Source organism: Oreochromis aureus, linkage group 23, assembly GCF_013358895.1.
Source record: "Oreochromis aureus strain Israel breed Guangdong linkage group 23, ZZ_aureus, whole genome shotgun sequence".
Lineage (NCBI taxonomy): Eukaryota > Metazoa > Chordata > Actinopteri > Cichliformes > Cichlidae > Oreochromis > Oreochromis aureus.
The window spans coordinates 30,018,289-30,044,341 of NC_052963.1; the positions used below are offsets into that span (position 1 = coordinate 30,018,289).

The 26,053-nt window shown below is 38.4% G+C and overlaps 1 protein-coding gene and 1 long non-coding RNA gene across 2 annotated transcripts in view; one reads left to right on the plus strand and one right to left on the minus strand.

Moving 5' to 3' along the window:
- Positions 1-26,053, plus strand: part of LOC120436399 (neuroligin-1-like) — a 265,194-nt gene that overhangs the window by 60,872 nt on the left and 178,269 nt on the right. The window lies entirely within an intron of this gene.
- LOC120436401 lies at positions 4,071-5,246 on the minus strand. Its single transcript, XR_005610389.1, has 2 exons — positions 5,185-5,246; positions 4,071-4,381 (listed from the first exon to the last, which is right to left on the minus strand). It is a non-coding gene; the product is annotated as an uncharacterized LOC120436401 (long non-coding RNA).

Consider the following 26,053-nt stretch of genomic DNA (forward strand, 5'->3'; position numbering starts at 1 on the left):
TTCCTCAGCATGTTATTTATTTTCCTATAGTGCACTGATTGATGACACATCATTTCTTAATGCCACAGCCACTGATAGTTGGGTTTGAAGGCAGGTTGCTATTTTTGTAACCTCCTCTGTAATGAAACAATACGGCTTCTCCTGGAATTGATTCTTCCACCTGGGCTTTTCAACCACTTTTTCTCAAAAACAAATGTATCTGTTCTTTTCTAGTTCCTTGATTAACACATCTAATACTCAAATTTCTGGTTTTGCTTGTTTATTTGTTGGACTGATTTCTGAACAGCTTTACTTCAAGATAAAAGTGGAATTAATCTACATGAAACACATGAAACATTATGCACGGTGCCTGTGTGAACTGATGAGAGACGCTGAAATTGAGGCTGATTGATGCCCCTGTTATCAGCCTAGCCTTTACTTTTATGGACTGTAGCCTCGTGGGTATTATGAGTAACCTGTGTTTGATGTACTGTAGGACTAGAGTCCCTTGTGAAGTGCATGCTAACAGGCATGATTAGGTTTCAGTAGTTAAGCATATAGTGTCGACCTATGTATCAGCAAAAGTGCTAAAAGAAAGGAAACAAAGAGCTGATCCAGGCATTAATACTGTATTCTCTCACATTTTAATAAAAAAAAATTAATACAAATTTTGTGCAAAAACACGTCATCCAATATCATTCAAACGTGGAAACTAATTGATTGGATTTATTTAAAGACGAGAATTGGGATATTTCTTTGCAGGCAACATCATGAATTTTATTTCCTTGTTTAATTTAGGTGGTTGCATTTGTCATTGTTCATAGTGAAATTAAAATGCAGCAGGAGTCTTATTTAAACTGAAATATGTGCGCGGGCTGTATCATTATTAATCCATATGGTAGCCTGGTAATATTATATACTGGCGAAAACAAGGACAAAAAAATGAATTGCAGATGTATCTGAAACTTCAGTTTGGTGGCAGCCCTACTTACTTGTGCACAATAAAACCAGAAATGTCAAATACAACGATATATAAAGACAAGAAACAAAAAAACATCTATGTTTGCAGTGTTTTATGATTGTTGCTTGTGATGCATGGCTAACTAGGGAAATTATTGGAGAGGGCTGGTGTGATTTTCCTGTCACAGTGTAGATAATTGTGAGTGATCTAAAAGCAAACACAGATACATTTGCAAATGTTTCTCACATAGAAGCAATTAGAAAAAAGAACACTAGAAATATGCAAAATACTTATTGATTGATCTATATGTCATTGGAACATTTTCCACAGTTCTAACTTTAAAAGTGGAAGTAACAGTAAAATGTGTTGTTTCTTATTCCTGTTATTGTTGAAATATTGTTATATCTACATATAGGAGTCTACCATGAGTATATTGGGACTTTTTTTTCTTTGAAAACCTTAGAAATCCATGATGTACTGTTGCTTTCTTATAGCAGTGGGTCTTATGAATTGGCATGAGATGAGTCCAGTGTGGTGCAGTAGTGAGTTGGCATGCCACTGCCTCAGATTATGCTATTCTTTAATCCATTTGTTCCAGGCACTCATATGAGGACTCCAGTCAGCAGTCTCAAAGAAAAGACTCCTCTTCACTCTCATCCACTGGGATAACACCATGGCTAAAGCACAGGCACCCTGAGAGGCAGTTGCTGTCTGCTACACACATCATACTCACACACACATACAGTACTTGTGTAGTCCTCTTTCACACAGTCTCCTGGGAGCCAGACACGGGGAGACCATCCTAGTGTGAAAGCTCTTGGTTGGGGGCAACATACAGCAGTCTGGGAGAAGAAATGAAGTCTGCTTATGGTTATGTGTTGATGCACACATGCATGTCTCCTTGAGTCAGTACACAGATGTGTATGTGTAGTCTACCTTTACTTGAACTTGTGTATGTGTGACATAGAACGAAGTGAGCTGGAGCAGTGTGACCATATTTGGCATTTAGTTGGAGCAGAGAGGGATTGAAGTGCTGAGCCAAAGATGCTTGACTGCTGACCCTTTTATCTTTCACTGCTTCTCTCTTTCACACATTGTCAGACTTTAGAGGTGTTTTATTTTTTTCCACTAACTAAGTAATTAGTGTTAGTTGTTAACAAAACTACCAGTGCTAATATAAGAAAAAGCCACAATGTGATTCAGCATGTTAGAATCTATGCTTTGTATGTGTTTGGATAGATTAAATCAGTTACTTTATTGGCTAATCTGTTATGTCTTAGCAAGTGGGGGCTAAAGCCAGTGTTTCAGGGCTTCTGGCATAGCCAGCAGATATCTACATAACTAATATCCAGGCCAAGATGTCCCATCCCATGTTGTGGGCATTGTTTATAGTTTGACTATGAATGTAAAATATGTTTTAAAATTTAATAGGAAATAGTTGTCAGACTATATGCAGTTATTTCGGTAGTGCATCCCACTTTAGTTCACAGACTGTGAAAACCTGCATGCAGCCAAACAACTCTGCATATATTGGTCAAGAGAACTAAGATTACAGTAAACTGGAAACTAACAAGCTTCCAGTAAAGAAACATCTATTCCCTTGCCTACAGACTAAATATTCATATTCATTTTTCAGTTTTTATACATTAAGTAAGGTCTGTGCAAACTTTGTGTTTCGGGTTCATAGCAGTTTGTGTGTGTGTGTTTGCTTTGACGTGTGTGTCATGTATTGACAATGTGATGCCATAGGTGTTGACTGGGCTCCTGCAGCCGTGGTAACAGGTGTGAATTTATACACTGTAATTGGCAGATGAAAAACAAATAATTGAATCTGTTGAAGAGCTCACAAAGCACTGACTGAGTAGAAGTGGGTCCCTGTGTGAGCAACTGGGGTATATTTAAAAAATATTTTCTTTGTCTGAAAGAAATGTAAAGAACAGAGAATCTCACTCAGATAATAGCTGTGTTGTGTTTGATCATTTTGAAGAAAGGATTTTGATCATAATTGATTACAGTAAATATTTTATGCTAATGTTTTGCAGCATTTATCTAAATTTATATGACATTTATATGTTTCTTTACATGGCCAGTTCATCTTGCATTGCCTGTAGATAAGTGTTAGGTGGATGGGGATATTAAAATATTCAAGGCATCATGGACATCACGATTCAAGACATCCAGTTTCATTCAGCAGTCACTGTGTATGGATATATATAAATTAAACAAAGCTTCATGGTCTTCAAATGGAAGCTGTTTGTTATAAAATGACATTTTTGGAAATTGCAGTCCCTTTTTTGCACTTCATATTTACTGTTTGCTTGCAACCAAAGCCTGCTCAAACGTGGCCAAAAAAACTATTAGCCGACTACAAACACAAACCAGAAATCTTCCTGTGCTGAAAATGTTGCCCTTTGCCTACCAAGTCAAATTTTTAAAAAAAGAAAAAAAATGAAAAGCTTTCAGTGCAGTCTGTCCTGTTTTCTTATGCTAGTTTTTCTCACCAATCAAGCTTACTGGCTACCAGATTCCAACATTTCTCTATTTTGCCCAAAAGAGGAAAACAAAAACATTTGTTATTATGAATAAGCTTTGCTTTGCCACTGGAGGTACAAGAACAAAGTTTTAAAAACTTAGATACCCTTTAGATATACTCGATATGGGGGGAAAGGAGCCAAGGGAAAAATAAGACTGTGAGTTATCTTTCTCCCCTTCTTTCAGTTGGGTCACAGAGAATCAGTTGCTTCCATGTTGCATCTGTCTTTCTGTCACCACTGCTATGATGGTTAATTAAGAAGTTGTGAAATGGCAGACAGCTCTCTCTGTTGCTACATCTAACCTCTCCAGCTTCTTATGACTCTGAATACAAATGGAACTTAAGTGTGTCTGGGTGATTTTGTGTGTGTACGTGTGCGTGTGTGCATGTTGTCTTTAATACGACACAGACTCAGGTAATTAGCAAGATCTCACTTTGTGATTTCTCAGTCAAGAGTCAATTAGTCTAGTGGTTTGTGGATGAGCCAACGTCAGTCCTGTGGTACGAGGGAAAAATTGTTAATGTGTTTGTGTAATGCGAAAGGAGTTTGACAAGTATTCATTATCTCAGGGCTACCCAGAAATCTAGGAAATCAGATGTGGGTGACATATGTGTATTAAATATAGAAATACAGGGTCTCCCAAAAGTCACTATACACTTAATAAAATCCTAAAAATTACACAAGAAACTGAGTTTATTCATATGTTTAGCACCGACAAAGGAGTTGTTGCAGTCTATCTTGCTAGGCTTCCCATCAAGTTCCAACCTCTTGAAGACTTGTTGTATGCCTCCAGAGGAGCACTTCCATTTTCAACAACTTTCAGCCACCTTCAGAAGCAAGCCTCTATGACGTTTCGCAGAATCTCTTTCCCAACTTCGCTGCAGACCGTGCAGATTCTTTCCTCAAACTGTGACAGGTTAAGGAGCTTAGCATACAGCTTGCTTTTGATATAGCCCCACAAGAAAAAGCACGAGGTGTAAGGTCAGAAGAGTGCAGAGCCCATTGAAGTGTGATGGCCATGAAGCTTTTCAAACTCGTGCTGAACTGCAGTCGGGGACTGAAAAACTTCTTGCCAAGCAGGAATTTTGCAAAGCAGCTCCAATGTCAACTGGTGAGCAGGCAAGGGAATGATTTCCTTTGAAAAACTGCAGAGCCTAAGCTGTAATATGCTCATATATGTCCTCTTTAACCTCCTAAGACCTGGCGTCCACATATGTGGACATCACATTTTGGGTTATTTAGACCAAAATACTCAATTTTACTCTACAAGCACCTGATATCCACTTACGAGGACATTATACTGCTACTGTTCTATCGGAATTTTAAGCGAATATCCTCATATGTGGCTCTCATTTTTCTTAGAAACAAAAATTTGGTAAAAAAAAAAAGTATTGGCAATTCTCTGTTTTTGCATTCATCGGGTCCCAATATGCCCAAATATCAAAGACAAATTAAAAATGCATACCATGGAAGAGTTCGGGTCTTAGGAGGTTAATGGACATTTGTTTTTGGTCTGTATCATTTGACTTTTTTCTTGTTATTTCAGTTATATTTGCATGTTCGAAATAATTCTATCTATCTTATTTGAGCTAGCCCAACAAGTCCTGTTGTGCTCAAAAGTGGACATCCTGGCTTTTCCAATGATAGCTCATGTGTTTGGGTGGCCACTGTCAGCTCCAAATAGGCAGGACATCTAAAAAAAAAAGATACTTGTTTCCTCAGTTCTCAGGAGGATATGCTGATGGCCTCAAGTCTCTCTGAATGATACCTGGAACAAAATAGAAAAAAGGAATCGTTTAGTGACTTTTGGGACACCTGTCCTCCAGTAGGCACAGGTTTTGGCAAACTGCCATGCCTTAAAATTTATCCATGTCATATCTTTAATGTACAGTCTTCAAGAAACATGCTGTCTAACTTTGAAATCTCAGAGATTAGTCTTTACAGTAATTTCAGTACTGACTCAGTATTCAAAAACTGATAAATTGGTAAAAGCGATGCATCTGATCCAGGCAGAGTCTTTCATCACTGCCCTATTAAAATGTTTTTTTAAACTCTCAATTAGACTTTGTGTTTTTATAATTCAGTTTTAGTAAATTAATCCTCAATTGTCTTTTCCCATTAAACATACTATGTAGGTCACTCAGTTTCATTAGTCTAACTTCTTCATTTTTTAAATAGATAATAAAATTAAAAAACAAACAAACCATGTGGTCATTGATATTTACACAAATTATGAGAGTAAGGGCTTCTAAAATGCCATTATAATGCCATTATTAAGAGGATTTTATTAGTGGTCTACATATTATGTTTTATTTTCTACCCAACCAACAGCACCAGGCTGAAATCACAGGAGCTGATGTCAGTTGAAATCCTGAAGGTGATATCTATTCCTGGCCCCCATTTATTCCTTTCAGAGTTTTTACCACCTGTGGTGTTCCTCACAGGGTCCCTTTCTGTCTTAGCGGCTGTCATCCTGGCTTCCATGCAGCTCTAGGTTTTGGTAATGAGCAGCCTCAATCCTCATTGCCCCCTCATTACAGTCATGGGCCTGCTAGAATTGCAGCTTCTTTTTCTTCTCTTCTGGATGTCGCTATCAAAGAATCCACTAGCTCACTGCAAGACACAGGTATGCTTCTGCCAGGCTCTGTGACATGTCTGCTTATACAATATAAAAAAAATCAGGATCTATTTTACATTTATTCTCATTTTTCTGCTGTCGTTTTACCTTATTATTTTTTGTTTGTTCTCCCAAAAATATTAGAACTCTTTACCCTTGATGTGTGTGGTTTGGAAAGTAACCTTAATTAGTGTTTCTTTGCAAAGCATAAAACAAAGATCTGAGGACCTCGTCAAACTCTATTAGGGAAGAATAGAGTGCAAGATGAAGGCCATGTGTTCTGGTATAGGAAGAGGTTGCTGTCTAGTTCTACAACAAGTACTCTTAAATTAAAATATTCAGGACAGTAAAAAATATTATCAAAAAAATTAACTGAACATGTAAAATATAGTTATCATTAACTGACAAAAACGTCAACCTCTTCAAGTTTGGTCAAAAATGTATAAGTGCTATGACAACATTGCTTAGTCCCAACCTTACACAAAAGGTTTGACTGGATAAAGGCTTTTTTTTATTAATTAGGTGATCTTTAAACTACTCCACGGCTGGCTGAACAGAGAGCAATGAAGAAAGACTTTTATACAGCCTTGCTTCAGATATCAGTAACACTGAGACATCTTTTTTAAGTGTAGATTCTCATTCCTTGCTGATCTCATGCAGCAACACATGAACAGACAAGTATCCATACACAATCTCACCACATGCTCTTTGAACAGAAATGTTGCTTGGGTGATGCTGCAGTCAAACTTTGTGTTATTGTGGATTAGTCCAAGTGGCATTTTTATAAACGTGCTTATTAGATTTGCATTGGAAAGACTGACACACACACACACACTCATTTTCATATCTCAGTGAGGACATCTAATTGACATAATGCTTTGCCTAGCCGCTTACCCTAACCATCAAAAGTGAATGTCTGACCTTAACCCTTAGCCTAAACCTAACCATACCTTAATTGTAACCCTCACACTAAAACCACATTTTGAACCTCACATGCTAATTTTCTGTCCTCACAAAGACGACTAAACATGTACACACAAACACACGCACACACATCCCTTGGGTTTTTGTTTTCCCTATTGAATCCCACTCCACTTCTCCCGGTGGAGAGTATCTTGCCGGCGTGCACACGGTGCAGCAGACAGCTCATTCCAGTGCTGCCGGCCACCAAGGCTCAAGACTTTATTACCCACACAGGCCAAAAGAAATATTTGTGCCTCTGCCTCTCTCTCTAGCTTACCTTTGAAGCTTGAAGGCTTAGCCATTATTGGCAGGGGAGTAGTATTGAGCCCTGGAGAGGTGCTATGGAACCCCCTACATTTAAATTTATCCCCCTGTTTTATCTCAGCTTTCTCATTAGCAACACAGGAGACTACTTGTTACTTGTTAAGTCTTTGTTTCTGCAGGTCTTTTAATGTATTCCTCTCTCTCTCTCCTTCTCTCTCTCCCGCTGTATGTGTGTGTGTTTTCCTCTCTCATCCTTTCACTGTGGCACAATGGTTGGGGCGTTCTTTGTATGATGGTAATTAACTTTTATGATGTTGCTATGAGCATGGTCTTTATGCCGCCATGGCCGCCAGTCTGTTCAACCTGTCACTTTATCACCCCACTATGTTCTGAGCAATTAGTCTGCAGGGACACCTCTTGCCCTGCCTCCTGCTGCCATTGTCCAGCTATATCCTTCCAAACCTCAGCACAGAAAGATTGCACTTTTACAGAAGGAATGAAAATCAGCTGGATCATGCAGATTTCCTTTTTGTCTGTAGGAGGAGCTGTGTCTGACCGGCCATTTAAAGACTGAAAATATAACGTTTTCCATTGCATGTTATTTTGCTAAACGCCAGGCTCTGGATGGAAAAATTGTCAACACAGAAAAACAGGAATTAACGATGTCTGTGGTGTCTTGTAGTGGACAATTGTTATTTGACTTCCCCTCCTTTGTGTTGGGTCCCTACTCCTCAAAATTATAGCTGTTGTGTGCAGAATTCTTCTCAGCAAGCTGGCTTTGGAGCATAATTTGTGTATTTATGAAAACTGATCTGCCCACACACACCACATGTTATTACCAAATGCCAACCCTCATTTAGATATTTATCACAACAGAGAAACGCCTGGAAAAAAAAATAAAAATAACGCTTTTTTTTTTACCTTAAGCAGGTATTTGTCATAATTACCTGACTGTCATTAGATGGCTCGAAACTTTACAAAACTGTAAAATGAATATACAGCATAGTCATTTGTGACTCTTTTATTGGTCTCTTGGGATGCCATGGAAAGCCTTCTGTTATGATAACAGCATCCTAATGAAAAAGTCCTAATTAAATGAGTGTATGCATACCTGGGTGTTGTTTTGAAGTGAACCGCTTTTAAATCTAACTGGATGAAATGTAAGAACAAGGCTGCTTTTATGCATAGTTTCACTTAACTGCACTTTGATGACTGCAACCCATTTCGCACACACACCCTTCCTCTTATCCCATGAGAATTACAATATGTAATTTAACTGCACTCTTCTATTCAGCAAACAAAAGTGTGGCAGGTGTGAAATGGTGTAAAATATGCACATTTAAAGTATGTGAGTAGGTAAAATAAGACTGAAAAAGCAGACTCAGGCAGATCAACTAGTTCTTTACATGTAAATCAGACACTGAAGAAGTGAGATAACCAAGCACTGCTTATGAATAAAAACAGGTTCTTTCCCAAAATCCTTATTTGTTTCCATAATGTTTTTTGTTTGCCATAATTTACAGGCATATATATCAAATAATTACCGTAAAATACCAGTTTTACTTATTACTTTCATTCATTACTTCCATCTAAGATTGAACATCTGAGATCTACACCTACCATATACCCAGTCAATAACTGCTTTGACTTTACTGCTCCAGTAAGAATGTCAAATTTGAACCCAGGGAAACATTTGAACTCATGGGACCTATTGGTTGTCTCGTCACTGAGCTGTGGTCTTTCCTTCTTAGCTCAGATATTGATCTACCGCTTAGGCAATTAGTCTGAGCAACCCCTTTTACCTTTTTTATCCTTTCTCCTCCCAGCTCCAGTCTAAAGCTCTTAGAAAATACCAAAGGATTGCCTGCAGTCAAAAGAATCCAAATTACCCGCTCTTCTTTCATTGTGATCACCTGCCAGCTTTAGGAGATGGGAAAGGTTTTCCCTGTTGATGCAGCTCAATCATCCCTTTCTTTATCCCCTATACTACACAAATGATCTGCAATTCAGTGACAATATTAGATCAGAAAAACAGAAACACTGGAAATGTAGGGATTGACACATATTACTGTAGGATTATTTTGAAAACAGAAAGATCATTTAAGCTACAACCAACAAACTCAGAGTGAAAACACTTTCAGAAACAGAATATAGTCTGAAAGTAAACCTCTCTTGAGACGTAGCCATTTTTGTTTTTTATTTTTGATTTGTATTGCGTGCAATTTCCTCTCATTCGTCTCTACTCACATGCTCACAGATCAGTTGGCACTAATGCTACCAGGTGAGGCGTCTACCTGCCATCAATAGCAGTGGAGGAAAAGTTAATGCAGACTCCGTAGCCACATTTACTTTAGTACAATTCATATAGACACTGTCCAAGAAAAAAGAAAAACAGATTTTTGTTCTCAGTAGTGCTGCTATTTTTTAAAGCTTAGTTGCCTTAAATTTTCTCCAGTTTGACAGTGAACTCAAATTGGCCAGTTTCCTTGTTGAGTCCTCATTCTGCCTGCTTTGCCCAATTTTGTCTCTGTTCTTGTGAGAGAAATGTGAGAGAAGCAGAATAATGATCAAAAACTATTGCAGCTTGTCTATTTGTCTTAAAGGTGTCCTCGAGGTTTTTCTTGAAAATAGACTGCTTAAAACTAGGGATGGGTATCGTTTAGGTTTTATCCGATACCGGTGCCAAACCGGTACTTTTGAAACGGTGCCGGTGCTTAAACGGTGCTCAAACCGGTGCTTAAAGAATGGAGAACACAAAATTGTCCAAAAACCTCTCATGTTCAGCTGTTTTTTTTTGTAAAAAGATAACAATGTTAGCCTTTTCTGCAGCTATAGGGCATATATGGTCTCACTCTTGGCTGGAAGCAGTGCTTAAACAATGGAAAAAACACAAACTTTGTCCAAAAACCTCTCATGTTTAGCTGTTTTCCACTTTTTCTTTGGTCATTTTAGTCTTTTTGGCCAGGGTGAAGGGAGTATCTGCCATCAAACAAGAAGACAGCCGCATGTAACTACGACGGTGTTTGCTAGTTCACCTTACATGCATTAATGTAATAATGTGGTTAGCGTACTCAACGTTAATTACACACGAACAACATGAAGCTACTCACGCAGAGGAGAACGGCTGCTGCTGCCATCATCATCCGTCATCATTTCTGCTACACTGACAGGGCTAGGGGCCAGGACTCTACTCTTCGGGTTTTTGGGGGATGTTGCTAACGCCGGGTCCGCTAACAGGCACCACACCCGCAGTAGATGTGCACGGTGTGAGGTCTCGCAGCAAGCTATCAAACACGGCGCATTTCTCGGCTTTAAAAAAAACCGCTATGCGTCGCCAGGTGTTTCATCAGATTTGAGGTGTTACCTCCTTTGACAGTATCACAGTATCAGCTTAAAGCACTTGTTGCAGGCTGCTGAGTTTGCATCTTTTGCTGTGAAGTACAGCCAGACTTTTGATCTCTTCGCCTTGGGCATTTTTAATCTGTAGCTCTGCTCTAAAAGAACGTACGTACCTGGCCCCGCCTACTATCCTCGTAAACGTAAAATGATTGGCTAGAATTGGCTCAGGAAAAAAAAAGCACCGAAATAAAGCACCGAAATGTGCGCTGCTTTTCGGTCTGGTTACTACCGTTTATGTCAGATGGCACCGGACACCGGTACCCATCCCTACTTAAAACTGTGTGACAGTCGTTGACGTCAAAACGTAAAGTCTACAGCTGCTGCAAACAGTCAATAAGATGATACAAAGATATGGGACGTGCACCGGAAGTGGTAAATGATTAGATTGAGGAGATTAGTATTTTTGTGTACCAAGTATTGTTGTAAGACAGATAAACGTCTTCCAGTGTAGTTAAACTACAGTGGCTTGCAAAAGTATTCGGCCCCCTTGAACTTTTCCACATTTTGTCACATTACAGCCACAAACATGAATCAATTTTATTGGAATTCCACCAATACAAAGTGGTGTACACGTGAGAAGTGGAACGAAAATCATACATGATTCCAAACATTTTTTACAAATAAATAACTGCAAAGTCGGCTGTGCGTAATTATTCAGCCCCCTGAGTCAATACTTTGTAGAACCACCTTTTGCTGCAGTTACAGCTGCCAGTCTTTTAGGGTATGTCTCTACCAGCTTTGCACATCTACAGACTGAAATCCTTGCCCATTCTTCTTTGCAAAACAGCTCCAGCTCAGTCAGATTAGATGGACAGCGTTTGTGAACAGCAGTTTTCAGATCTTGCCACAGATTCTCGATTGGATTTAGGTCTGGACTTTGACTGGGCCATTCTAACACATGGATATGTTTTGTTTTAAACCATCCCATTGTTGCCCTGGCTTTATGTTTAGGGTCGTTGTCCTGCTGGAAGGTGAACCTCCGCCCCAGTCTCAAGTCTTTTGCAGACTCCAAGAGGTTTTCTTCCAAGATTGCCCTGTATTTGGCTCCATCCATCTTCCCATCAACTCTGACCAGCTTCCCTGTCCCTGCTGAAGAGAAGCACCCCCAGAGCATGATGCTGCCACCACCATATTTGACAGTGGGGATGGTGTGTTCGGAGTGATGTGCAGTGTTAGTTTTCCGCCACACATAGCGTTTTGCAATTTGGCCAAAAAGTTCCATTTTGGTCTCATCTGACCAGAGCACCTTCTTCCACATGTTTGCTGTGTCCCCCACATGGCTTGTGGCAAACTGCAAACGGGACTTCTTATGGTTTTCTGTTAACAATGGCTTTCTTCTTGCCACTCTTCCATAAAGGCCAACTTTGTGCAGTGCACGACTAATAGTTGTCCTATGGACAGATTCCCCCACCTGAGCTGTAGATCTCTGCAGCTCGTCCAGAGTCACCATGGGCCTCTTGGCTGCATTTCTTGTTCAGCCTGTGAGTTTAGGTGGACGACCTTGTCTTGGTAGGTTACAGTTGTGCCATACTCCTTCCATTTCTGAATGATGGCTTGAACAGTGCTCCGTGGGATGTTCAAGGCTTGGGAAATCTTTTTGTAGCCTAAGCCTGCTTTAAATTTCTCAATAACTTTATCCCTGATCTGTCTGGTGTGTTCTTTGGACTTCATGGTGTTGTTGCTCCCAACATTCTCTTAGACAACCTCTGAGGCCGTCACAGGGCAGTTGTAGAGCTGTTTTGCAAAGAAGAATGGGCAAGGATTTCAGTCTGTAGATGTGCAAAGCTGGTAGAGACATACCCTAAAAGACTGGCAGCTGTAATTGCAGCAAAAGGTGGTTCTACAAAGTATTGACTCAGGGGGCTGAATAATTATGCACACCCCACTTTGCAGTTATTTATTTGTAAAAAATGTTTGGAATCATGTATGATTTTCGTTCCACTTCTCATGTGTACACCACTTTGTATTGGTCTTTCACCTGGAATTCCAATAAAGTTGATTCATGTTTGTGGCTGTAATGTGACAAAATGTGGAAAAGTTCAAGGGGGCCGAATACTTTTGCAAGCCACTGTACGTGTGGTTGTTGCTGGCTTATTAAGATTGTACAGCTATTAAGCACAAAGGATTGTCTCCCTTTGTCATCATTTTTCCCCTCGCCTCATCAAACTGGCATCATTAATTTACCAATTGAAAGGGTCTTTAGGCAGTTGACTTGCCATTTTTAAAGTAAACAGTGTCTTGGAAGGGAAAAAAAAATCTCTTAAAAAATCGTTAGCTAATGAAGCCTTAACAGCAATGATTATTTTCTTACTTGGAAGGCAGTGTGTGTGAAACTAATGACTTCTGAGCAATAATTAATTGATTCTTGGCCACCTGAATAAGCAGAATTTTAATAAGTAGTGACAAAGAGGACAAATCTCATTATAACCATCTATTTAGCATATGTAAGAATCATTGCAATGCTTTGTTTGAGTGGTGTGGTAGGAAAATATATACTGAGCCTAGATCATTCCACACTCTAATTAAAAAAAACCCTGCAAATACGAGCAATATAATGCTGATTGTGGTCTGCGACTCTTGACATTTTAGCCATTCATTTAGATTTTTAGAGGGTATCTGTAAGTGCGGGATGAAATAATGACTTCTCAGTAAAATTTTAGGAATAGTTGGATTATTTATGTAGAATAGTAGTAGTAGTTGTAAAGCTGGGGTTGTGTAAATCTCTGTATTGCTGCTCTCAAGTGTGATGGTGTAAAGGTTTTCACTCTAATACACATTTTCCAGATGCTTGAGGTGCGATTGATTGCTGTTTCTCCTTCTCAGTCTTTTTCCCCCAGATCTATTATAACTGCATTTTTGGGCCCGAAGAGAGTTCTTTCAGCAGACTTTTAACAAATATATACCACAAATGCACACAGAAACCCTCCATGGACATTGTGTCAGTCACTGTTGTATAGTGTGAATGTGTGATACATCTCATATTAAAAGCTCTGCAGTGAACATTATGAAAGGTAAAGGTTTCTTAAATAGCCAAGGGTTGACAGAATAGATTATTGGGAACTTAATGGTTTAAAACCATAAAAAGATGTCACCTCTGTAGTCATCAGTACAGAGACTGATATGCTGTTTGTGAGTGAAGGCAATTCCCTCAAGGCTCACAGGCACTCTTATCTGTCTACACCAGGGGTGTCAAGTCATTTTACATCACATGCACATACAGCCCACTTTGATCTTAAGCGGGTCGGACCAATGAAAGTCTACTTTCTGTCAGTGTAAAGAAGTCACAACTGTTTCTCTACATGATACAGAAAAAGCTGCTGTGATAAAGAAAGAAATCTGTCAGCATGACTCTTTGGACTTAAATTGTCAGAAATAAATGTGTTAAATTACAGAAAAGGTTCTGGTAGCTCATTGCTCACTCTGTCGACTTTATTGTTGTTGTTGTATTTATTTTTTATTGTAGTCTCAAAAAACAAATTTCTTTAGTAGAAAGTGAAAAACAAGCTTTTCTGATTTTCACAGTTACAGAGGTTTTATTAGAGACATAGCTAAGCGTTTTGGAATTTGGCATAATTTATGAAAGTTGAAATTTCCTCGGTATGAATAGCAGAAATTAGGCTTTGTTGTTAGAGGTCATTTTGGGGAAAAAAATAAAACAGTGGCTGACAACACGACATGATGGTAGACTGCTGTGTAATAAGCAAGTGAATAAGGTAGAAAATAGAGATTTTTGATGGGAAACTGAAAGTGAACTGTAAATTTAGGCTTTTTCAAGGAAGCTGTTTTTATTCAGTGTTTTAATAAAAGCCTTATTTTTATGCATTTACTACTACTAGGGAGAGCTCACATGAGGTTTAAGGCCGGGACAAGTTTGAAACCTTTTGTCCTCCACAATGGAAAATGGATCAAAATAAAAAACAGTATCACTCAGCTTAGCAGTCTCCAGTATCGTTAAAATTTACCCAGATGCTGCTCATTTTCTCTCTGTGTACCTGGCCTGTACTACTAAACTTGCTGTCTTCAGAACATCTGCCCCCTTCCTTCCTTCACATAATGGTACGATCCAAGTCTGTCTTTGCATGTGATTGGGTGCATGGTGTGCCCATCAAAATAAAGTCCCACCCCTGCCTGTATGGATTCTCAGCAGGGCTGAAGATTTAGCTCCCACATACTGACGGGCCATTAATGACTGTCATATGAATTCGTCTCGCAGGCCGGATATAATTCTATGGCGGGCTGGATATGACCCGTGGGCTGTACTAATCTAGACTATACTATGAAACGGATTACTTTTTTTTGTTTGCCTCTCAGTGAATAAGTTATATGACTCTACACTCTATATTATTTTTTTATATCAGTTTGTCCATGAATATGTCCTTTGAATTTTTAAATCTGAAGCTGGAATACAGCTTATTTTGAAAATGTAAAACTCGGGTTTTTCTTCAGGGTGTGAGTATAAAGCTCAAGTAAGATGAACTAAAATTTCTAAACACAGTGTTCTCAGCAGCGACCATCATCAGAAAACTTTGCTATTATCCAATTATGCAAAAGTCCTCATGCAACTGATGAAACTTGACTAAGGTTGGAGAACGCAATGGTTTAACAAACATTTAAACCATTGCAGCTCCGTATTTGCCTTGTCTAAAAGTCTGGTGCACTGCAAAAACAATGCTTAACTGCCATTTTTATTCTCAGTACATCAAATACTGCTGTTTTGTCAAAGGTGTCTCAAAAATATGCACAAGGGATCCCTTTTGCTGGCCTTAGGAGCAGTGGCGTGTCTAGAAAATTTTTGTTGGGGGGGCCAGGTAGGGGCACGGATTTGGAGAAGGGTGGCAGATGTAATTGGCAGATAATGTTAAAAAAATTCTACCAACAGTTAACCATCATTCAATAACCCTGTAAACCTAATAACTGAATTTGCTTTTGACTCTTATTAGAATGAGGTTTTAACCACTACGGTGCAAAGTTTTTAGATACTGCGTTGATGAAGTACAAGAGATACAATCAGTGCTTTGTCAGTGTTTACGCAGCATTCAAGGACAGCAATATTTGCATAGTATTTTTACTGACATATAATGCACATATGTTTTGGGCACAAACATTTTTGAATATTAAAATACGAACATTTTTAACATACAATTGGCAAATTAGCCAATGCAAAACTTTATCTGCCTATTAAAAAAAAGAAGATAATCTTCTCACAAACTGGTGTTTGATTTTGAAACAGGAAAAAAGTGGGGAAACAAATGAAAAGACTAACATTTGAATGAAACCTGAAAGCAAGTAAATACTTTCTATGCTGCCTTATGATAAACTTTAGTAATATTGATGTATAAAGAACAACACTGGCTGATGATGAAATACAGTCAGCTGGCATGGTGACACTGCCAGTATTAACCTGCAGGGCTGGACTGGGACAAAAAATTGGGCATTTTGACCAGAGACCGGCCCACCAGGTATTAAAGCCATAAAGCCTTTGAATGAAAACAAACGCTGTTGTGACAGTGATGTACACTGTCTTGTTGGTATATGTATGATTTCTATAAATTTTACGTCAGATAAAAACTTTGTTCGAAAGATTCAGATAATTATTTAATAAAAGCCAGATATTTTAAATGAGAATAAGTAAGAAAAGTATTTCTTTGTGCCCCCCTTTCCCTGTTAATGCCCTACCTGGCCCCCTGGCAACACTTTGTAGACCCGCCCCTGCACAGTTACCAGCTGTCAGCTACGTAGAAAAGGATGCTGGTGTTATTTGTCTCTCAGAAACAGTTCATAACTTCCCTTCAACTCATTCATGTCACCTAAAAGGTAAACCTGTTTCTCCATCACCTGTTCAGCTCTGATGATTCAGTAAGGACATCTCCTGGTTTCATCTGCATGTTTCCCTCTCACCACATATCCAAACCGATATCATGACCAGCAGCTTTACAGCTGTGGCTCCAGCAAACATCAGCTGATACTAGAAATTAATATTAAATAAATTCTAACAACAGCTGATCAAGCTTAAACGTGCTGCTGTTGTTTAGCTCGACATCTGCTGGTTTCCTCTTTCTGGCGCAAAGTGGGCGATAAACAAACAAGAGAAAAGCCGATCAGCTGATCATTGATCAGTTTCATGATTGAAGTAGGAACAGGAGAGGGAGGGGGAGAGAATGAGGGGAGAAGAAGCAGCTGTGCAGCAAAGACACAGAATAACTCCAGCTTTGTGTCTTTTACATTATAGCTGAAGTTCGGGACAAACTGCGTCTCTTCTCAGCTCAATACAAAACCTGTAATATTTTCTCTGAATGAGGGACCATTCCATTTTTAAGGAGCTGTTGGCAACTCTACTAACTAACCTTATGAATAAAATAAAGTTCACTATCAGTAACATCAAAGCACCCACCCAGCTGTACAGAAACTCCGTCATGCTAGCTAGTACACAGTACGAGTTATTGTAACTGACTGTAAAAAGTCAGCACAACGAAAATAAACTCCACCTAAACTTGGTTTATATCTGACCCAGATAGACTGCAGGTCATAACTTCTTACCTGAAGTTCAGTTCACCTGACACTCGGACCAGCAGCCGCCTCGGGTCTCTCCTCCTCCTGCCTCCCCTTCCCTCATCCACCTGCTAGCCGCCGTGGAAGCTCCGCCATGCTCGATGGCCAGTCCAGCTATGTTAAACGCCGAAAAACTGTTTTCTGTGATGCTGTCTTTCGTGCTTGGCTCTCCTACCTTTGCTAACATGATGCTCATAGCGCAGAAGCCGATGCTGCATTCACTTACACTCGGATATCTGAGCTTCACTGTGAAAACATAATCGTACATTTGATATTTCATTGAATTTTATTGTTTTGGCTTCGGGGTGGCACCTGGGGTGGCCAGTCTGGTTGGGGGGGTGGCCTGTGCCCCCCCAGGCCACCCCGCTGGACACACCACAGCTTAGGAGAGCATGGCAATAGTGATACAGATATTTCACTCCCATCTTGTCACTCTGTCACTCTAAAAGCTTGTGGGTTATAAACTTTTAAAACTATTTGCTCTCTGTAAACACATTTAGAGTAAATTAATGTTTAGACTGCTTCTCTCCAGCTAATGAGTTAGCAAATAAGGAATTTTGTCATTAACACCCCCCCCCCAAACAACAGAGTATGGATGACATGATATTCAGTCAGTTATGTGTTAAATTTGACACAGTCATCATGCCAGTGTTGTCAACATAACAACAGCGAGTGAGGTTACTGGGTTATAGCGTTTACTTTTAGAAAGTTGCTCATGGCTACTAATACATGCATGGATACATGTGTGCCATGCTGTGGTGGCAGCAGGGACTCAGCATTCCCATGCACGACACGTACTAGGGCAATTGCTGCGGCGATTTACCCTCTGCTCTGTTGCCGTGGTGACTGAATCACTAAGGAGAAGGGTGTGTGTGTGTGTATGTATCCAGAAGGGATCATACAAGGGCCCTTGTTACTTAAAGATGATAGCTCCCTCTCCCTCTTTTTTTTTGTATCTCATTTTTATCTTCTCTTTCACCCACTCACCTTTTCTCTGCATCATTTCATTGTCCTCATTGCCCCAATCATGCATTCTTTCCTTTATCATTTCCTATTGCTCCATTGCTCTCATTTTTCAAATCATACGTCTCTTCCTTTATCATTTCCCATTTTTTCTTGAACTCCGAGTATTACAGTTTGTTCTTTCCTTTCCTTCATAGCAGTTGCCACTAAAGAGTTCCTGTTACCTTGTGTGATATACTGCATATCTGTGGCTAAACAATCTCTATACTTCCATAAACACTATTGGTTCTTTTAAGCTTTGTGGGGACATAATGTTAAAATGAATGTAATCAGTTAGCATGAGACAATTGTTGTTTGTCTTAGCATGCTGAATGTTTCTCATGAAAAGAAAAAGCGGGTTAACACAAGACACTCACGGAAAATCCTTAATAGTGTGGATGAAAGATAATACAGTGCTTAGTACTTTATTAAAGGTCCAGATTAGGAGCTGGAGAAAAGAGTGCTCGGCTGTAAATCCTGGAGGTTTGGATAGCTTAAGGCGTGATGGGAGAGGTATTAAAATCGTGCAAGTTTATATGCTGATGAGATGAGAGTCAGATAAGACACCAAAAACAGGATCAACAGAGAAGAGATGTAAATGTCAAGAGAGGTGGTTGTGGTGACAAAAAATATTAGGAATCTTAGCTTTCTGTTAGTCACATCTGCCTTTTTTATTTAGCTCAAAGCTCTTAATAATTTGATTTTGATTTTTCTGCCTTACCTGTGTCCTGTCAGTCCAATTAAGTAATACATAACTAACTGTCTTCTTTCCCAGCTAGAGTGACGTCTTGAAACTCCATTTCCCAGTCTCATAAGGGCTTCCATTATGCTTTTTGTAATATATTTGAGTTGAGAGTTGTTTTTGTTTTTTTTGTTTTTTAATGCATGGGCTTATTGCACCTTGCATTGTGGCTCCCTCATGCCAGTTTTCTTCGCTTCGCTATCTTCATATGTCACCCTAGGATATTGGATTTTTGTCTGCCTTTGAATCTTTTTCTGCATTTGAGCCCACTTCTCACAGATGAGGTGTTGTGATTGCAGTTTTTCAACCAGAATTCTCACAATAATAAGCTTTCAATTGTTTTTTCTTTTTCTTTTAAAAAAATCATTTTCTTTAGCTGTATAGGCCACCACACAAACTCGTATATCTGCTATTTTGACATGGGCAGAAAATTATTTAAAAATGCAACCAAATTAGCAAAAGGTGAGTCCATTTTTCACAGATGGGGTTTTGTGATCGCAGTGAAAACCCTTAGTTATGTAGAAATAAAGCCAAATGAGCAAAAGGGGCACAAGGAATTAAAGAATGATTTAGCTTTTTACTCCAAATACGTAGTTTTTACTCATAATAACATTAAGTTCAAATACAGCCCCGCAATAACAGATTCACTCTTCACTACAATAACAGCACATCTTACCATAATACACAAAATTTCTGTCTGTTTGTCAGCAAGCTTGATGTGACAAAGTATAGTTCATCAACCAAACATGCCACACAGGAACATCTAAGGGACTTGAAACTTCAATATTAGATATTATGATGTCAACCTGTTATTTAGTAGCTACTTACCAATACGCTAACATGACACATTTTTAACATTTATTCACTTAAAAACATTGTATAACACTGTCCTGTTTATATGCGCAAAACATGATTATACATTTTAATGTCTTTACATTGTTTAATAATAGACTCAACTGAAATGTATATATGGGGATAGGTTAATTGAAAAATCTAAATTGCCCATAGGTGTGAATGCGGGAGTAAATGTGAGTGCGAATGGTTGTCTGTCCCTGTGTGTTAGCCCTGTGACAGACTGGCGACCTGTCCAGGGTGTACCCCGCCTCTCGGCCTATGACAGCTGGGATAGGCTCCAGCACCCCCCGCGACTCTGAAAAGGATAAGCGGGAGCGAATGGATGGATGGATGGATGAAATGTATATAGCAGAGCAGGACCGGAGCATTGCAGTGGACTTCAATAAAATCTTATATTTATTTTGATGAACAAGATCTGCAACCCCTATTCTTCTCTTCATAGTGAGAAGAATATTAGTTTGCCAATGGCACAAGTAGACCACACGGTACACACAGATTCTGTTTATCCCTAGTGTAAGACAGTGATATGCAACTTGCCTAACCGTTGCTGTGAAAAGGTTATATACACATTAAATCAACCTGTTCTCACTAGAAGGGTAACAGATACTGTTGTTTTGCCAAACCTGCTCTCATTTCACTGATATGCCCCTGCTAGAGCAGTTTTAATAATAAGATGGGTCTTATTCCCAATTGGTTAAATGCAGATCTCATTTAAACACACTCGGTAGGAGTCATTTTTCAAAGTGCAGTGTTAATGCTGTGAAAGGGTATGTTTTAACTGAAACCGCAATCTTTTTATAATTGTACAGAAGTCCATATTAGTGCTTAACTCTAATCAAATATTCTCCTGACAGATTTACACTTTGCTCCATCTCCACCCCACCTATCATGAAATATAGCTATATCTATGGCAGTAAAAGGAGACCTTGTCCGTGTCTCTGTCAGGTAAGTGGTGTTTGACAGAATATCAGTATTTTTTTTCTGCCCTTGAAAGAGAACATATTGAAAATAAGAGGCTACGCCACATGATTGAAAAAGCCATCCTTTAATTTAATCCTTCAGATTCATTTTGAAGTTTGGTGAGCCCTTGATTTACTGTGATAACAATTAATTTTTGAAATAAGCAGCTATATGACATGAGAGTGTCACGAATCTGCCAACTCTATTCTCTTAACACATACTTTACATCAGCCTGGTACAATCACGCATATTCTGTTGCAAGTGTTAAAAACAGAAACTATGTTGATCATCCATCAGTGAACAGCAAACGGTTCACTTAATTAACTCACAATACCGTAATCTCCTTTAGCTGTATCAAAGATCTGGAACCTAAAAAAAGTGTTTCACCTGACCCAGAAAGTTAATGATTAAAATTACACCTTACCTGACTACAGATTTTGACACTGTGACAGCATTAGGAAACAGTAAGACGAGCACGCATCATGTCTGCAATTACAGCGATAGAATTGTCAGTTTAACAAAGTAACTGAATAAAGGCAACAATGTTAAAGGTTGACATAATACGGCTATTATGATAAGCCAATCTAGCTTCTCTGCCTTTTGTTCATTCAACAGATTATTATGCTGCTATGAACTGAATGGAGATGAGAGTGTGCAGACATTCACTAAATTTGACATTGCCCTTCAGATCCACAGGGAGGAAGCCTTAATTTAGGTTGCCTGAGATTCAGCCTTTCTGTCTGGGGGAAGGTCAAGGAGTGTTAGGCAACACTTATTCACCAAAGCAATTATATGTAGGCCTGTTGAGCTCCAAAAGAGGGACCAAGTCAAACTGTTGCAAAGCTGACAAGGTGAAAAAGGATAAAAGAAAAAAAAAAGGTAATTGAGAAGCATACTACAAGTTATACTAATGCACTATCACATAAGTATTTAAAGCCAAGCAAATATTTTTGTGTATTATATAGCATTTTCCATTTTTTTTTTATGCATTTACTCTGTATATTGGTAAGGAGCTGCTATAACTTCTGTCAGAAAATGAAAAAAAATCTTCCAACCCACAGTGTGGATAATGGCCTGCTGTCTGTTATGTCTTGCTGTCAGAATAGTGCCTGAGTTGACGGAGATGAGATCCTTAAAAGGGCATACACTGTTTTTAGTACATGTCCAATTTCCTGCTAACATCGGTTTGTAACTGTTATAATGCGTAATGTTTCCTGACCATGATAAACAAGACTTTTCCCTATTCAAGTTGTTTTGCTAGCAAAGCTTCATCACACCTGATTCATAGCAGTGTTAACTCCTCAAAATTATTTTCATACCACAAGAGCCATTGTGACATTATGTACAAAACACCTCAGGCACATTTATTAGGATTGGATGAAGTGATTAGATCAAAGGTTGCCTTGGTATGAACAGGTAAGAATTTAGTGGACAACATTTAAAGATCATAGTCACTACAAATATAAAGAAACAAATAGTTTATAGTTTCATTTTGATGAAATTTATCATGAATATTGAAAAGTGTAAATGAAATGATGGTCCAGCTTTGACAGACATGGATGTAAACTGCTCCTCTACTGGTTAGTACATGCAACAACTGAAGTAGTCTGGAAAAAAAATACAAACTGACCCAAATTTTGAAAATTCACTTCATGCCTACAGTCTAGATTTAAGTATTTTTGCACTTAGAAAATGTTATATAGAAGTTTCACTGATGATAGCAAAATTTTACTTTAGGATCACCGTTCAACTTTTGCTGTTCTTTTCACTTTCACTTCACACCATCTTAAACCCTGAACACACTGTTTATTCCCTTCCTTCATTTTCCCATACAGTAAGTTTATAAGTATCTTTATGGCAAACACAAAATTTAAAGAAAGACAGTAATGAGTGGGTCAGATCTGTGTGGGGTCCATTATGTACACCTTCATAAGAGCACACTTTAGCCCGTTTTCCATTACTACCTACTTGGTACCAGGTACTATGACCTAATGGAAAACCCGGAAAACCGTGGCGAGTCGATCCAAGTACTAAAGTAGTACCTACTCGGCAGGAGTTCCAAACCAATCAGAGCAGGAACTATAATGTGACACCATCAGACTTCACGTCACCGATTGGCTGGTCAGTGGCATCACACAACGAGTCATGAGAGGGGCTTGTTCACAAAAATATAAACCACTATTTTTGAAACCTGGCAACGAGGGAAATGGCAACAAAAAACAGCCTGCGTCACAGGATACTCAGCTGCGTTGCTCTAAGGATGACCATGCACATTAGGTGGTACCCGATTGTAATGGAAAACCAGTTGATCCGAGGTTGAGTTGTGGTGAGGTGATCCCAGTAGGTGGAAAAGGGGCTTTTGTAGTCTCATATAACCTTCACATCTGCATAATCAACTGTTTAACAGTGAAGAGTATTCCAAAGTAGATGACCATTACACACACACACTCACACACACGCACACCAAATAGATGGGTGTCATTCACAATAATTACAGAGATGCAACGTGCTGAATAAACCATGGAAATAAGATACTGACACATAACTGACACATAATTTTAAACCTAAAATATGTTAAACGATCCAGACAATATTCCATCTTAATGTTATTGATTTATCATCATACAGTGAGTACTCACTTTTTAATTAATACTAGACAGAGGTGGTAATAAAATATTTGTCATATGCAAAACACACATGGGCGAGAAGTCCCTTAACAATTAGTTTTTCTGGTGTCCTTTTCCTAGGCTGTTTATTTCTAATTTCAGATCTTTATTAAATGTGTTCACATACAGAGGAAATACAGAGAGGTTATATTATTGGCTCTAAACTAGTGTTTAATTCCATTCCAGGCTTCTAGCAACTTTGTTTCCTTCATAGTTTTAGAACAGATGTGCTAAGAGCATCAGAGCATCTAATTAATTACTGTAGTCACTAACAAGCAGAATGCATATGCGAATGAAATGCTTCAGTATAAACTGAACTTTATGTAAAGGAAGCTATGGCAGGACCTCTGGCTGATACTGCACCACAGGTTGCAGAATGAATTGTGGTAACCATTCTTAGTGGATTTTAAAGTAACAGTTCATTAAGTATAGTAGTTATTTTACAGTTGACAAATAATGACATGAAAATTAATTACAAAATTTTTTTATTTTATTAATATAAAAAAATTACTTAAGCAATTTTCTATTATATATTTTATTTTTTTGTTTGTTTGTTTTCATTTTGTTTCTTTTTTTTTTCTCTTTCTTTCATTGAGCCAGTTCATACGTAAGAATAAGATAAGCTCCTATCCGATCCCATCCTACCTTATGTATATCTGAGATACACATAAGGTGTTTTTTGATGTAGCTGCTATGTTGCACCTGTTGCAGTGAAAGATTTATTTCCTTATTCATCACATACAGACACCTGGCAAAGTCTCCTTGGTTAGACACTGTGTGTGTGTGTGTGTTTGTTAAAGGGCATACTTAACCTAAAAACATGATCATTTCCAAAACCTAATTAAGCGGCGTTAGTACCTAAACCCAATCAACCAGGAACTTGAAGTGAAACAATACAGTGTTGAACAAGGAAAACCTGCAGTTTCTAGGCTCACAGTTTTGTGATCTGCATACTTTAACTCTTTAAACATTCATACATTCATCCTATTATTATAAGAATATAATAAACTGGAATATAAAATTTCTAATTATGCACCTGCAACCACCATAACATGCATTAAAGCCACCTTGTGTACAGGGATTTTCTTTTGTAAAACCGAGTATTTACACATTTTTTGCTCTGAATGAATATAGAAATTTTAAGTTTTTCATGATTATGATGGTTTAAAAATTAAGTTTAACTGTTAGGGTATGCAATTGTTATTGGGGCAAATGCTGTTAAGGTATGCAAATAAATAGGCCAATATATAAGAAGAAATGGGAAGTGCTACCTGGCAGTAAACTATTTCCTAAATAAATAAAATGCTATGCACTGTGGATGTCTTGTCAGGTATATATTTATGATATCCACCTGACAAATGCTCCTTTTTCTGGAAACTGCTTTTGTTCATTTTAATTTATTTGTTTACATAGTAAAGTCAACTTTTCCTTTTTTCCACTTACTCTGCTTATTACTTCTTATACTTATTGTGAAGTTGCACTGATATCCTGTTTACAAAATGCCGAGCATATGTTTTTATATTTTATGAATTATATGTTTTTAAGAAAAAAAAGAAGCAAAAATCCATTTCCAGAACACATATTTTGTTTTAACTGTCAAGAAACGTCAAGAAGTAACTTTTCAGTCGGGTAGATATGTGACAGTTCATGTGTGTTAAGCAAGGCTTGTATCTCTTGAGTTAGCTGTACTCAACACACAAGTACACAAAGGTGCAAAAGAAATCAATCGAACTAGAGAGGCTTGCAGTCTATCTGTAGTGCGGTGCATTCTCCAACGATTTCCTGCCGACATTTTAATGTATCTATAGGACAGGTCGATGAGCACGCCGGAAAGAATTCTATATTTCTGCCTGATGAACTACTTAATCATCTCAGGAATGGTTGGCTGAGTGAGAAAAATCCATATCCATTTTACCTTTTGTCTTTCATTGGCCACTGCCTCTCAGGTCATCAAAAAATAGAAAGAGAAATGAGGCGGGAAAGTGAAGGAGGTAGCGAGGATGGATAAGAAAATATATCTCAAAACAGAACATGTGAGGAAAAAGGAAGAAATAACGGTAGGTGCTAATCATAAAGAAAGAAAGAACAAAGCTGTCATTCCAATAAAAAATGATGTTTACAACATGAGGATTGTTTAAAAATTATTTTAAAGAATTATTGTTCATTCTTTGATTAATAATAATGTATTAAGATCAAATTATTCACTATTCTGAAATTTTTTTCTGTGATACAGAGGGGGTTAAAATTTAAAGGGTACATTAGATTGTGACACATCACTAGCTTTTAGAGACTTTGTTACTATTATCTCTCCTTGCATATCATTTGTCTTAATTTTACTCTATTTACATGGATAAAAACTGGTTCTCAGGACTCAAGACCCAAACCTCAAGTCTAAGTCAAGTCTGAAGTCTTTGGTTTTTGCGACTTGAGTGCGACTCGAGTCTAAGTAGCAAGTGTAAGTTGCCATCACCGCTAAAAGAAGATGTTTTTCCATATCCATATTATTTTCACAAGCTGCAGTGATTTAAAGGAGTATTAGCCACAGGGTTTCTTGCTCAATGT